This window comes from Phyllobates terribilis, unplaced genomic scaffold (genome assembly GCF_046119375.1).
Source record: "Phyllobates terribilis strain yellow unplaced genomic scaffold, ASM4611937v1 Scaffold_8__6_contigs__length_399053987, whole genome shotgun sequence".
In the NCBI taxonomy this organism is placed as follows: Eukaryota; Metazoa; Chordata; class Amphibia; order Anura; family Dendrobatidae; genus Phyllobates; species Phyllobates terribilis.
The window spans coordinates 347252995-347265619 of record NW_027362768.1 but is presented as its reverse complement, the minus strand read 5'-3'; the positions used below and the strand labels follow the sequence as shown (position 1 = coordinate 347265619).

Here is a 12625-nt window from a genome sequence, read left to right as displayed (position 1 = left end):
CAAAGAGTCCATCCCAAAATCCGACAAACAAGCCAAATGAACAAAAAGCATTGAATTCAATTCTTTCTGATTTTAGAAACTGCATTAAAGAAGGGGTGCACCGGTCCTGGAGATACTGCAATACCAGGTCAATGCGTGGAGTGGACAGAGCAAGCTCTTTTTCCATCTCCCTGTTCTAAAAATCCATTTAATATATGGTCCCCAGATAGGGGACGTATCAGATATTAAACTGATAAGAACAGATACTACACTTGATCTTAGCCAAAAGGCCGAGAAGCGATAACCAGAATTGGTTTCCGACTACGGTGCCACCCAAGGATTCTGAAAAGTCCATTTGTGGAGATGGCCACCTGGACTCCCGTTAAGAAGACATGCTGTCAACCTCTAGATCCCTCACATGCCTGCACTTTTCGGCTTGCTGCTGCTGCAATCCACGCGTTTTAGATCTGCATAACTCCACCTCTTTTAGCACAGTACCCTCAACCCCCGGCTGTTCCCACCCGCCTCAACACCGTTGGAAGGGAGGAGAACCAATTAAGGCGGGGGGGGGGGGGGTGGAACGAGCAGCTGTCTACCCTTAGCAGGAGGGTTGCTGATTAATTACCTCTCCTGCTGCTGCTGCTGCTGGCTGTCCAGCAGCAGACTGAAGGTGGCTGCTGCTGTGCGCAGGTATACAAAGGCTCAGAGCCTATTATGACACGCGCAGCCAGCGTTCCATTGCCACATTCCGTCTACTGCAGGCGGGATACCTGGATGGCTGAATGTCACTGAGAAGCTCACAGAGACCGCCATAAGCAACAGTTTAAAAGAATGCCACAGACTAATCAACCAAACTTTTTGGCTTGGTTTCTCTTTTATAGTCTGCAGGCATTAAATGAAAGAAGTCAGTGTTCCAGCAGAGGGAGACAACGTTTCAGAAAAGGCATTGTAGCAAACCAAAAAAGAAATTTTAAGCGCAGCAGAGTAACCAGCTCACATACCTGTTAGCTCAGGTGAGTTTAAAAGGCTGCTGTTGATAACAAGGGCATTGCTAAATAGATGGTGTGTGTGCAACAATATACTGAAAGGTCAATTATATTGTGCAGCTTATCTCACCACCTGTAGTTATTTAGGTGAAAGCTCCAAAATGCTTGCCTAATATGTCTGTTTATCCAAAAGGAAGTATAGAGGGAGAGCTAGATAGATAGCATTGCATTACATTACATGGCAATGCAATGCACAGTTGCTGAAGTTGAACCAAAATGAGCTTGTCATCTGGCTTCTGCAACTTTTAACATGAAAAATCCAATGAGGAGAAGAAAAGCAAAGCCAAAGAGTCCATCCCAAAATCCGACAAACAAGCCAAATGAACAAAAAGCATTGAATTCAATTCTTTCTGATTTTAGAAACTGAATTAAAGAAGGGGTGCACCGGTCCTGGAGATACTGCAATACCAGGTCAATGCGTGGAGTGGACAGAGCAAGGTCTTTTTCCATCTCCCTGTTCTAAAAATCCATTTAATATATGGTCCCCAGATAGGGGACGTATCAGATATTAAACTGATAAGAACAGATACTACACTTGATCTTAGCCAAAAGGCCGAGAAGCGATAACCAGAATTGGTTTCCGACTACGGTGCCACCCAAGGATTCTGAAAAGTCCATTTGTGGAGATGGCCACCTGGACTCCCGTTAAGAAGACATGCTGTCAACCTCTAGGTCCCTCACATGCCTGCACTTTTCGGCTTGCTGCTGCTGCAATCCACGCGTTTTAGATCTGCATAACTCCACCTCTTTTAGCACAGTACCCTCAACCCCCGGCTGTTCCCACCCGCCTCAACACCGTTGGAAGGGAGGAGAACCAATTAAGGCGGGGGGGGGGTGGAACGAGCAGCTGTCTACCCTTAGCAGGAGGGTTGCTGATTAATTACCTCTCCTGCTGCTGCTGCTGGCTGTCCAGCAGCATACTGAAGGTTGCTGCTGCTGTGCGCAGGTATATAAAGGCTCAGAGCCTATTATGACACGCGCAGCCAGCGTTCCATTGCCACATTCCGTCTACTGCAGGCGGGGTACCTGGATGGCTGAATGTCACTGAGAAGCTCACAGAGACCGCCATAAGCAACAGTTTAAAAGAATGCCACAGACTAATCAACCAAACTTTTTGGGTTGGTTTCTCTTTTATAGTCTGCAGGCATTAAATGAAAGAAGTCAGTGTTCCAGCAGAGGGAGACAACGTTTCAGAAAAGGCATTGTAGCAAACCAAAAAAGAAATTTTAAGCGCAGCAGAGTAACCAGCTCACATACCTGTTAGCTCAGGTGAGTTTAAAAGGCTGCTGTTGATAACAAGGGCATTTGCTAAATAGATGGTGTGTGTGCAACAATATACTGAAAGGTCAATTATATTGTGCAGCTTATCTCACCACCTGTAGTTATTTAGGTGAAAGCTCCAAAATGCTTGCCTAATATGTCTGTTTATCCAAAAGGAAGTATAGAGGGAGAGCTAGATAGATAGCATTGCATTACATTACATGGCAATGCAATGCACAGTTGCTGAAGTTGAACCAAAATGAGCTTGTCATCTGGCTTCTGCAACTTTTAACATGAAAAATCCAATGAGGAGAAGAAAAGCAAAGCCAAAGAGTCCATCCCAAAATCCGACAAACAAGCCAAATGAACAAAAAGCATTGAATTCAATTCTTTCTGATTTTAGAAACTGCATTAAAGAAGGGGTGCACCGGTCCTGGAGATACTGCAATACCAGGTCAATGCGTGGAGTGGACAGAGCAAGCTCTTTTTCCATCTCCCTGTTCTAAAAATCCATTTAATATATGGTCCCCAGATAGGGGACGTATCAGATATTAAACTGATAAGAACAGATACTACACTTGATCTTAGCCAAAAGGCCGAGAAGCGATAACCAGAATTGGTTTCCGACTACGGTGCCACCCAAGGATTCTGAAAAGTCCATTTGTGGAGATGGCCACCTGGACTCCCGTTAAGAAGACATGCTGTCAACCTCTAGATCCCTCACATGCCTGCACTTTTCGGCTTGCTGCTGCTGCAATCCACGCGTTTTAGATCTGCATAACTCCACCTCTTTTAGCACAGTACCCTCAACCCCCGGCTGTTCCCACCCGCCTCAACACCGTTGGAAGGGAGGAGAACCAATTAAGGCGGGGGGGGGGTGGAACGAGCAGCTGTCTACCCTTAGCAGGAGGGTTGCTGATTAATTACCTCTCCTGCTGCTGCTGCTGCTGGCTGTCCAGCAGCAGACTGAAGGTGGCTGCTGCTGTGCGCAGGTATACAAAGGCTCAGAGCCTATTATGACACGCGCAGCCAGCGTTCCATTGCCACATTCCGTCTACTGCAGGCGGGATACCTGGATGGCTGAATGTCACTGAGAAGCTCACAGAGACCGCCATAAGCAACAGTTTAAAAGAATGCCACAGACTAATCAACCAAACTTTTTGGGTTGGTTTCTCTTTTATAGTCTGCAGGCATTAAATGAAAGAAGTCAGTGTTCCAGCAGAGGGAGACAACGTTTCAGAAAAGGCATTGTAGCAAACCAAAAAAGAAATTTTAAGCGCAGCAGAGTAACCAGCTCACATACCTGTTAGCTCAGGTGAGTTTAAAAGGCTGCTGTTGATAACAAGGGCATTTGCTAAATAGATGGTGTGTGTGCAACAATATACTGAAAGGTCAATTATATTGTGCAGCTTATCTCACCACCTGTAGTTATTTAGGTGAAAGCTCCAAAATGCTTGCCTAATATGTCTGTTTATCCAAAAGGAAGTATAGAGGGAGAGCTAGATAGATAGCATTGCATTACATTACATGGCAATGCAATGCACAGTTGCTGAAGTTGAACCAAAATGAGCTTGTCATCTGGCTTCTGCAACTTTTAACATGAAAAATCCAATGAGGAGAAGAAAAGCAAAGCCAAAGAGTCCATCCCAAAATCCGACAAACAAGCCAAATGAACAAAAAGCATTGAATTCAATTCTTTCTGATTTTAGAAACTGCATTAAAGAAGGGGTGCACCGGTCCTGGAGATACTGCAATACCAGGTCAATGCGTGGAGTGGACAGAGCAAGCTCTTTTTCCATCTCCCTGTTCTAAAAATCCATTTAATATATGGTCCCCAGATAGGGGACGTATCAGATATTAAACTGATAAGAACAGATACTACACTTGATCTTAGCCAAAAGGCCGAGAAGCGATAACCAGAATTGGTTTCCGACTACGGTGCCACCCAAGGATTCTGAAAAGTCCATTTGTGGAGATGGCCACCTGGACTCCCGTTAAGAAGACATGCTGTCAACCTCTAGATCCCTCACATGCCTGCACTTTTCGGCTTGCTGCTGCTGCAATCCACGCGTTTTAGATCTGCATAACTCCACCTCTTTTAGCACAGTACCCTCAACCCCCGGCTGTTCCCACCCGCCTCAACACCGTTGGAAGGGAGGAGAACCAATTAAGGCGGGGGGGGGGGGGGTGGAACGAGCAGCTGTCTACCCTTAGCAGGAGGGTTGCTGATTAATTACCTCTCCTGCTGCTGCTGCTGCTGCTGGCTGTCCAGCAGCAGACTGAAGGTGGCTGCTGCTGTGCGCAGGTATATAAAGGCTCAGAGCCTATTATGACACGCGCAGCCAGCGTTCCATTGCCACATTCCGTCTACTGCAGGCGGGATACCTGGATGGCTGAATGTCACTGAGAAGCTCACAGAGACCGCCATAAGCAACAGTTTAAAAGAATGCCACAGACTAATCAACCAAACTTTTTGGGTTGGTTTCTCTTTTATAGTCTGCATGCATTAAATGAAAGAAGTCAGTGTTCCAGCAGAGGGAGACAACGTTTCAGAAAAGGCATTGTAGCAAACCAAAAAAGAAATTTTAAGCGCAGCAGAGTAACCAGCTCACATACCTGTTAGCTCAGGTGAGTTTAAAAGGCTGCTGTTGATAACAAGGGCATTTGCTAAATAGATGGTGTGTGTGCAACAATATACTGAAAGGTCAATTATATTGTGCAGCTTATCTCACCACCTGTAGTTATTTAGGTGAAAGCTCCAAATTGCTTGCCTAATATGTCTGTTTATCCAAAAGGAAGTATAGAGGGAGAGCTAGATAGATAGCATTGCATTACATTACATGGCAATGCAATGCACAGTTGCTGAAGTTGAACCAAAATGAGCTTGTCATCTGGCTTCTGCAACTTTTAACATGAAAAATCCAATGAGGAGAAGAAAAGCAAAGCCAAAGAGTCCATCCCAAAATCCGACAAACAAGCCAAATGAACAAAAAGCATTGAATTCAATTCTTTCTGATTTTAGAAACTGCATTAAAGAAGGGGTGCACCGGTCCTGGAGATACTGCAATACCAGGTCAATGCGTGGAGTGGACAGAGCAAGCTCTTTTTCCATCTCCCTGTTCTAAAAATCCATTTAATATATGGTCCCCAGATAGGGGACGTATCAGATATTAAACTGATAAGAACAGATACTACACTTGATCTTAGCCAAAAGGCCGAGAAGCGATAACCAGAATTGGTTTCCGACTACGGTGCCACCCAAGGATTCTGAAAAGTCCATTTGTGGAGATGGCCACCTGGACTCCCGTTAAGAAGACATGCTGTCAACCTCTAGATCCCTCACATGCCTGCACTTTTCGGCTTGCTGCTGCTGCAATCCACGCGTTTTAGATCTGCATAACTCCACCTCTTTTAGCACAGTACCCTCAATCCCCGGCTGTTCCCACCCGCCTCAACACCGTTGGAAGGGAGGAGAACCAATTAAGGCGGGGGGGGGGTGGGTGGAACGAGCAGCTGTCTACCCTTAGCAGGAGGGTTGCTGATTAATTACCTCTCCTGCTGCTGCTGCTGCTGGCTGTCCAGCAGCAGACTGAAGGTGGCTGCTGCTGTGCGCAGGTATATAAAGGCTCAGAGCCTATTATGACACGCGCAGCCAGCGTTCCATTGCCACATTCCGTCTACTGCAGGCGGGATACCTGGATGGCTGAATGTCACTGAGAAGCTCACAGAGACCGCCATAAGCAACAGTTTAAAAGAATGCCACAGACTAATCAACCAAACTTTTTGGGTTGGTTTCTCTTTTATAGTCTGCAGGCATTAAATGAAAGAAGTCAGTGTTCCAGCAGAGGGAGACAACGTTTCAAAAAAGGCATTGTAGCAAACCAAAAAAGAAATTTTAAGCGCAGCAGAGTAACCAGCTCACATACCTGTTAGCTCAGGTGAGTTTAAAAGGCTGCTGTTGATAACAAGGGCATTTGCTAAATAGATGGTGTGTGTGCAACAATATACTGAAAGGTCAATTATATTGTGCAGCTTATCTCACCACCTGTAGTTATTTAGGTGAAAGCTCCAAAATGCTTGCCTAATATGTCTGTTTATCCAAAAGGAAGTATAGAGGGAGAGCTAGATAGATAGCATTGCATTACATTACATGGCAATGCAATGCACAGTTGCTGAAGTTGAACCAAAATGAGCTTGTCATCTGGCTTCTGCAACTTTTAACATGAAAAATCCAATGAGGAGAAGAAAAGCAAAGCCAAAGAGTCCATCCCAAAATCCGACAAACAAGCCAAATGAACAAAAAGCATTGAATTCAATTCTTTCTGATTTTAGAAACTGCATTAAAGAAGGGGTGCACCGGTCCTGGAGATACTGCAATACCAGGTCAATGCGTGGAGTGGACAGAGCAAGCTCTTTTTCCATCTCCCTGTTCTAAAAATCCATTTAATATATGGTCCCCAGATAGGGGACGTATCAGATATTAAACTGATAAGAACAGATTTTTTGATTGAATATATCTTTTATTAGCACAAAAAATAAGTTAACAGACAGTGTACAGTGCCGCAGCCCAGTACACACAGAATTCTACATCATATTTACATAGCATGAGGATACGACGCACTAACTAGACACATCACACCCCTATGCTACACAAAACACTCAATCTGAAAGAAAAAGCATGTCAATCAATACAGTACGACGAATCGTGATAAGGGATGGGGATTGGGAAAAAGGGGATGGGGAGGGGAAAATCACAGGCCCAAAGCTTTATTGAAAGACAAGACACATAAGGGGAGAGGGGGAGGAGGGGTTTAGTCCTCATCCTCGTCCTCCGGACCGTCCACGATGGAATAGTCTCTGAGCAGGCTGTGGATCAGCCTGCGGCAGTCCTGGATGGACATCCTCTCCCTCCTCAAGATGAGCCGGTTCCTGGCGACCCAAACGGCATCCTTGAAGCAGTTCATAAGGCGCCAAGCCTCCTGGATGGCTCCGACGGTATGAACCCCAGGGAAGAGTCCGTAACGCACAGAATGGTGCGATAGGCTCGCCCTGGGGACAGAGTTCCTCAGGTCGTCCTCAAGGGCAGTCAACAGGCGCTGTGCAAATCCGCAGTCCCAAAAAGTGTGCAAAGATGTTTCCTCCACGAAGGGGCACCTTGGGCAGTACCGGGTCTTGCACAGGTTCCGGGCATGCATGAATGACCGGACGGGCAGTCCGCCCTGAATCGCCATCCACGACAATTCCTTGTGCCCGTTCGTCAGCCTGTCAGACGACACATTTGTCCACACAGTCTCCAGCGTGTCCTGGTGAAGTCCTGTGATGTTCTCCACGTCATCCTTGGCTCTGATGAGCTTGTGGATAGTTTTGGGCTTCCACAAGTCGGGCTTGAGTCCCTCCAGTTGATGTTCCCCCACAAATCGAACGACGTCTCCGTAGAACCATGGCGTCGTCCAGTTGTAGGGGAAGGAGCTGTCCCACTTGTCCCAGCCGAGTCGCCTCCAAAGAGGAAGCAGGAAGAAGCGAGACATGGACCTGCCCGCGGAGCCATTCTTGACTTGCAAAGTCCGGCGGACACAATCACACACAAAAGAGGATCGCAGGAGGGTGGGGATATCTGGAACGCCCTTCCCACCCTTGCGAGGCTCCTTGTACATGACGGCCCGCCTGACTCTGTCCATCTTGGATCCCCAGACAAAGTGAAACACTGTCCTGGTAATGGCCCTGCACACAGTGACGTGTGGGGGCCAGGCCTGCGCCGTGTACTGCAAGACGGGCAGGACCTCATTACGCAGGACGAGTGCCTTACCCTCACAAGTGAGGTGTCTGAGGCTCCAGAGTCCGATCCGTTGCTTCACCTTGGCCAAGCGTTCTTGCCAGGACTTGAGGGCCGCTCCTTCCTTCCCGAACCAGACTCCCAGCACCTTGAGGAAATCCGGTTGAATGTTGAAGGGGAAGGGGGCGGAGGAGGCCGGCTGCCAATCCCCGAAGAGCATGGCTTCCGACTTCCTACAGTTGACTTTGGCCCCTGAAGCCCGGCCGAACCTCTCACACGTCTGGACGAGGGCGTCGACTGAACCACGATCAGCGCAGAAGACGGTGACGTCGTCCATGTAGAGCGAGCACTTGACCTCGTGTCGTCCCGGACCCGGTGCGGTGATCCCTCTGATCTCTCCATTCTGCCGGATAGCCTCTGCGAAGAGTTCTATAACACAAACAAAAAGAAGAGGTGATAGAGGGCAGCCTTGTCTGACCCCAGAGAGGAAGGGGTCAGTCTTCCAGCCGTTCACCAACACCGAGCTGTGGATATCAAAATACATCAGACGGACATACGAACAAAACATGTTACCCAAACCTAACCGGTGCAGAGCTCGGCCCATGAACTCGTGGGAAACCCGGTCGAAGGCCTTCTCCTGATCCAAGGAGACCAGGGCCGCGTGTGCGCGGCGGACCTTGATGTACTCGACCGTGTCCCGCACGAGAGCGAGGCTGTCTGCGATGCGACGTCCAGGGATGCCGCAGGTCTGGTCCGGGTGGATGATCCGTCCGATGACCGTCTTAAGTCGTGTCGCCATCGTCTTGGCCAGGATCTTGTAGTCCACGTTGAGCAGAGTGATGGGACGCCAATTCCTCAGGTCGCACCTCTCTCCCTTCCGCTTGTACAGGATCGTGACCATTCCTTCCCTCAAAGATGGAGGCATTCTACCCTCCACCACCATCTCCTCGTACAGGTCCAACAGGTCCGGACAGATGACGTCTCCCTGCGCTACATAGAGCTGGAAGACCATCACTGCCCGGGGTCCTGCCGGTCCTAAAGGATTTAGCGGCAGAGAGCAATTCGCCCACCATCAGAGGTTTGTCCAAGGCTGCCGTGCCTGCAGGATCAAGATGGTTAGTGATACCTGACAGGAACTTATCAGCAGCGTCGGGGTCGGTAGTCTTGTGGGAGTAGAGTTCGCTGTAGAAGTCGCTGACGACCCTCATCACGTCCTCCTTCCCACGTCGCATGTTTCCGCTCTCGTCTCGCAGCTCGTTCAGGGGCGTGTGACCGGCATGAAGTTTCCTGAAAAAGAATGAGTTACATTTCTCACCCTTCTCCAGATTCTCCACTTTGGAACGGAAGACGATTCGCTTGGACTCCTCCTCAAAGTGCCTTTTCAGGCTCTTCTTGGTCTCCTCCAGCTCCTCCCTCACGTCCCAGCCGCAGTGAAGAAGGTCCTGCAGCGACCGCAGCTCGCGCTGCAGCCCTCTGAAGTCCCTCCTCTTCTCACACGCCTGTTGTCGACCCTTGGCCTGAAAGAAACAGCGAAACTCAAGTTTAACATATTCCCACCAATCAGAGACTGTTTGGAAGCTACCCTTGTAGGACTGCCACATTGCGTAGGCTGCTCTCAGCTCCTCCACGACTTCATCCTGAGCCAGCAGAGCACAATTCAGCTTCCAGGAGCCGGGGCCGGACGGAAAACCGTCGCCGAGGACACCTTGTAAGTGAATGGCTCTGTGGTCGGAGAAGAAGCAGGGGACCATCGAGTGCCTACTCTGCCTGACTGCCCGAGAGGTGAACACAAAGTCAATCCTGGAGCGGAGTGAGCCATCGGGTCGGCTCCACGAATAGTTCGTGGAGCCTCTCCCCATGGAGCCCACCACGTCCTGAAGAGAGGCCTCGGTTACCATCTCGATGAGCAGCTTGGACGTGATGTCCAACTTGGCAGATGTGCCAGAACTACGACCATCCTCCTCGATGGGGCAGTTGAAATCCCCGGCCATCACTAAGGTCCTGGTGGTGGCAAGCTGAAGCCGCAGGGTCTGGAAAAGCTCCAAACGCTCATTCTTCAGTGGGGACGCATACACGTTGATGAACCTGACAGGTTCTCCTGCCCAGTTGCCATCTACAACAAGAGCCCTGCCGCAGATGAGCTCCTGGACGGACTCAAGCGTGAATGCGCCCCCCCTGATCAGAATTGCGACCCCCGCAGACTTGCAGTCACCCCCACCGGACCAGTAGGATGGACCGTGGGACCACTCCCTGGCCAGATGTTTGAAGGACCTAGAGGAGGGAAGGGAACATTCCTGCAACATATAAACATCACACAACTGGGAAGTAAGGAAGGCATAAATAGTCTGACGTCTGAACTTGTCCTTGATGCTCCTGACATTAATGGAAAATAAGTTAATATTAGCCATCATGTAGGGAAAAAAGAAAAAGTTAGCGCAGGCAATACACCTTAGTTACCACTCCGGTCGGGTAGTCCCTCGTCGGTGTTGACTGCTGGTGACGGGATCACCAGCAGGCCCTCTTCCTCCATCTGGTCAAGCAGCGCGGCCTCGATCTCGGCGACCACCAGTTCCTCCTCTTCTGGCTCGGCCACCAGGGTCTCAACCATGTGCTCCATCTCTTCTGGCTGAGGGAGGGTATCCTCCTTTTCGCCTACGAAATCCAGAATCTTCTTTTTGGAGGATTCAGTAGCAGGGCTGTCCTCCACCTTCCTCTTTCCCCGGGTTGGAACTGGGGAGACAAGAAGGGGAAAATCCTCCTCGGAATAGATAGCGGCGGGTGGAGGAAAGGTTAATTCCACCGCTACCATGGTCTGGGGAGGGAGAGTGGCTGCCGGGGCAGGGGAAAGGACACCTGCTGAGGAGTAGGGGAAGGAGGAAGAGGAAGTGGAATCCTCAGCAGGGGTGGCCGGGGTGGGGGGGGATTTGACGGGGGTGGCAGGGGGAGGGATCGAGAGAGGGGTGACAGAACTCTTACCCTCCTTTGACTTTTTCTTCTGCTTCGGAGCTGCTGGGACCGTCGCTGGGGCTTTGGCCACCGACTCCTTGACCGCTTTGGCCTTGGTCGTCTCAGCCTTGGCCGCTGGGGCCTTGGTCGTCGCGTCCTTGACCTTCACAGGCCTGGTCGTCGGGGCCTTGTCCTCCGGAGCTGGGGTTGTCGCAACCACCGATGCCCAGGATCTCTCACGCTTGGGGCAATCCTTGTACAGATGAGCCGCCAGCCCACACAGGTTGCAGGACGTCTTCTTCGGGCAGTCCTTCGAGCTGTGTCCCGTCACTCGACAAATCCTGCAGGCATCCTCCTTGCAGTCCTTCATCTCGTGGCCATTCTTGCCGCATCTCCTGCAGTTCCGCGGCATGTCCGGGTAATAGATGAGGCCGTAGGAGTTGCCCAGGGAGAATGTCGGGGGCAGGTGCCGAAGTCCGTCTGAGTACGCCAGGTCCCTGTGAAGTCTAACGGTCACCGACCACTTACCTGTCCAGAAGCCGAGTCCATTCAGGATGTGAGAGGGTTCCTTCACAACCAAACAGAAGCGTCTCAGGAAGGTACAGATGTCTTGGCCTGGGGTGTGCGGGTTGCACATGGAGACCGTGATCCTCCTTTCGTCCCTCTGGATAGGGCAGCTACCTGTAAAGGCAGAGAAAGAATTATCCGGTCCTTTTGCGCTTACCATTTCCCAGAACCTCCTGCAGGTGTTCACAGTGGCGAAGGTGACGAAGAAGATCCCCGTCAAGAAGGTCTGGATGCTGAGGGTGTCCGACCTGGAGAATCCTCGATCCAGCAGCATCATCTGGCAGAACACGTCCGAGGACATGTCCGGCACCCTCCCATCCACTTCCTTCAGCTTCAGGGCCACCGTCTGCCGCATCCATGGCTCCAGGGCTGGAGCTTCGTGGCGGGGCTTCTGGGGTCCCTTCTGCTGGCCAGCCGTGGAGGCAGAGTCCTTGGGGTCAGAATCGGCTCCTGGCTGCGCCCTCCTGGCTGTCCCCTGCTCCAGGCTCTTCTTTTCGGCCTTCCTCGCAGCGCTTGCCATGGCTTTCCTCCTGCAGTTACTTCTTGGAGCTGGATCTGGAACTCTTCCCGGAATGGGTGGAGCTATGCAGATTCTTCTCCCGTCGTGTTCTGGACAAATTCCCCGAAAGGTCTTTGTCTCGATGATTTTCTTCCTCGAAGATTCCACAGGACAGTCCGATTCTTCTCCGAGTCTTCGTCTTCTTCTGGATTCTTTAGAGCTTCTTCCTCCCACCGATATCCGCCTTCCTTCTCCGATGTCAGCTGGGCTCCGAAGCTCTTCTCCTTCCGAGTTCGATCGCTCTCGTCAAGTGTAGATCGTAGCTCTTGTGTTCTTAAAAGAACAGATTTTTTGATTGAAGCTGCATCCAAGGCACTGAAAAATGTGACCGAAGTCACACCAAAACAGCGCACGAGGCGAGGATTCATGTGGACCCTTCCCGGAGGAGAGGGTCCCCAATAAACCATCCCCATCCCTCCGAGCCAGAAGGCCACAGCGAGGGTCAGGGATCTCCGATACTCTCCCTAGCCGAAGCCGGAGAAGAGCCGTTTTCGT

General features: G+C 50.3%; 6 non-coding genes across 6 annotated transcripts; all 6 read right to left on the bottom strand.

The window, feature by feature from the left end:
- Positions 1-90: 90 nt before the first annotated feature.
- Positions 91-281, bottom strand: LOC141158405 (U2 spliceosomal RNA). Its single transcript, XR_012248435.1, has one exon. It is a non-coding gene; the product is annotated as a U2 spliceosomal RNA (small nuclear RNA).
- A 1118-nt stretch (positions 282-1399) lies between these two features.
- On the bottom strand, positions 1400-1590 carry LOC141160009 (U2 spliceosomal RNA). Its single transcript, XR_012249999.1, has one exon. It is a non-coding gene; the product is annotated as a U2 spliceosomal RNA (small nuclear RNA).
- Positions 1591-2702: 1112 nt separating this feature from the next.
- On the bottom strand, positions 2703-2893 carry LOC141158404 (U2 spliceosomal RNA). The gene has a single exon (XR_012248434.1). It is a non-coding gene; the product is annotated as a U2 spliceosomal RNA (small nuclear RNA).
- A 1115-nt stretch (positions 2894-4008) lies between these two features.
- LOC141158403 (U2 spliceosomal RNA) lies at positions 4009-4199 on the bottom strand. Its single transcript, XR_012248433.1, has one exon. It is a non-coding gene; the product is annotated as a U2 spliceosomal RNA (small nuclear RNA).
- A 1122-nt stretch (positions 4200-5321) lies between these two features.
- On the bottom strand, positions 5322-5512 carry LOC141158401 (U2 spliceosomal RNA). Its single transcript, XR_012248431.1, has one exon. It is a non-coding gene; the product is annotated as a U2 spliceosomal RNA (small nuclear RNA).
- A 1119-nt stretch (positions 5513-6631) lies between these two features.
- Positions 6632-6824, bottom strand: LOC141160120 (U2 spliceosomal RNA). Its single transcript, XR_012250096.1, has one exon. It is a non-coding gene; the product is annotated as a U2 spliceosomal RNA (small nuclear RNA).
- Between the last annotated feature and the right edge of the window lie 5801 nt (positions 6825-12625).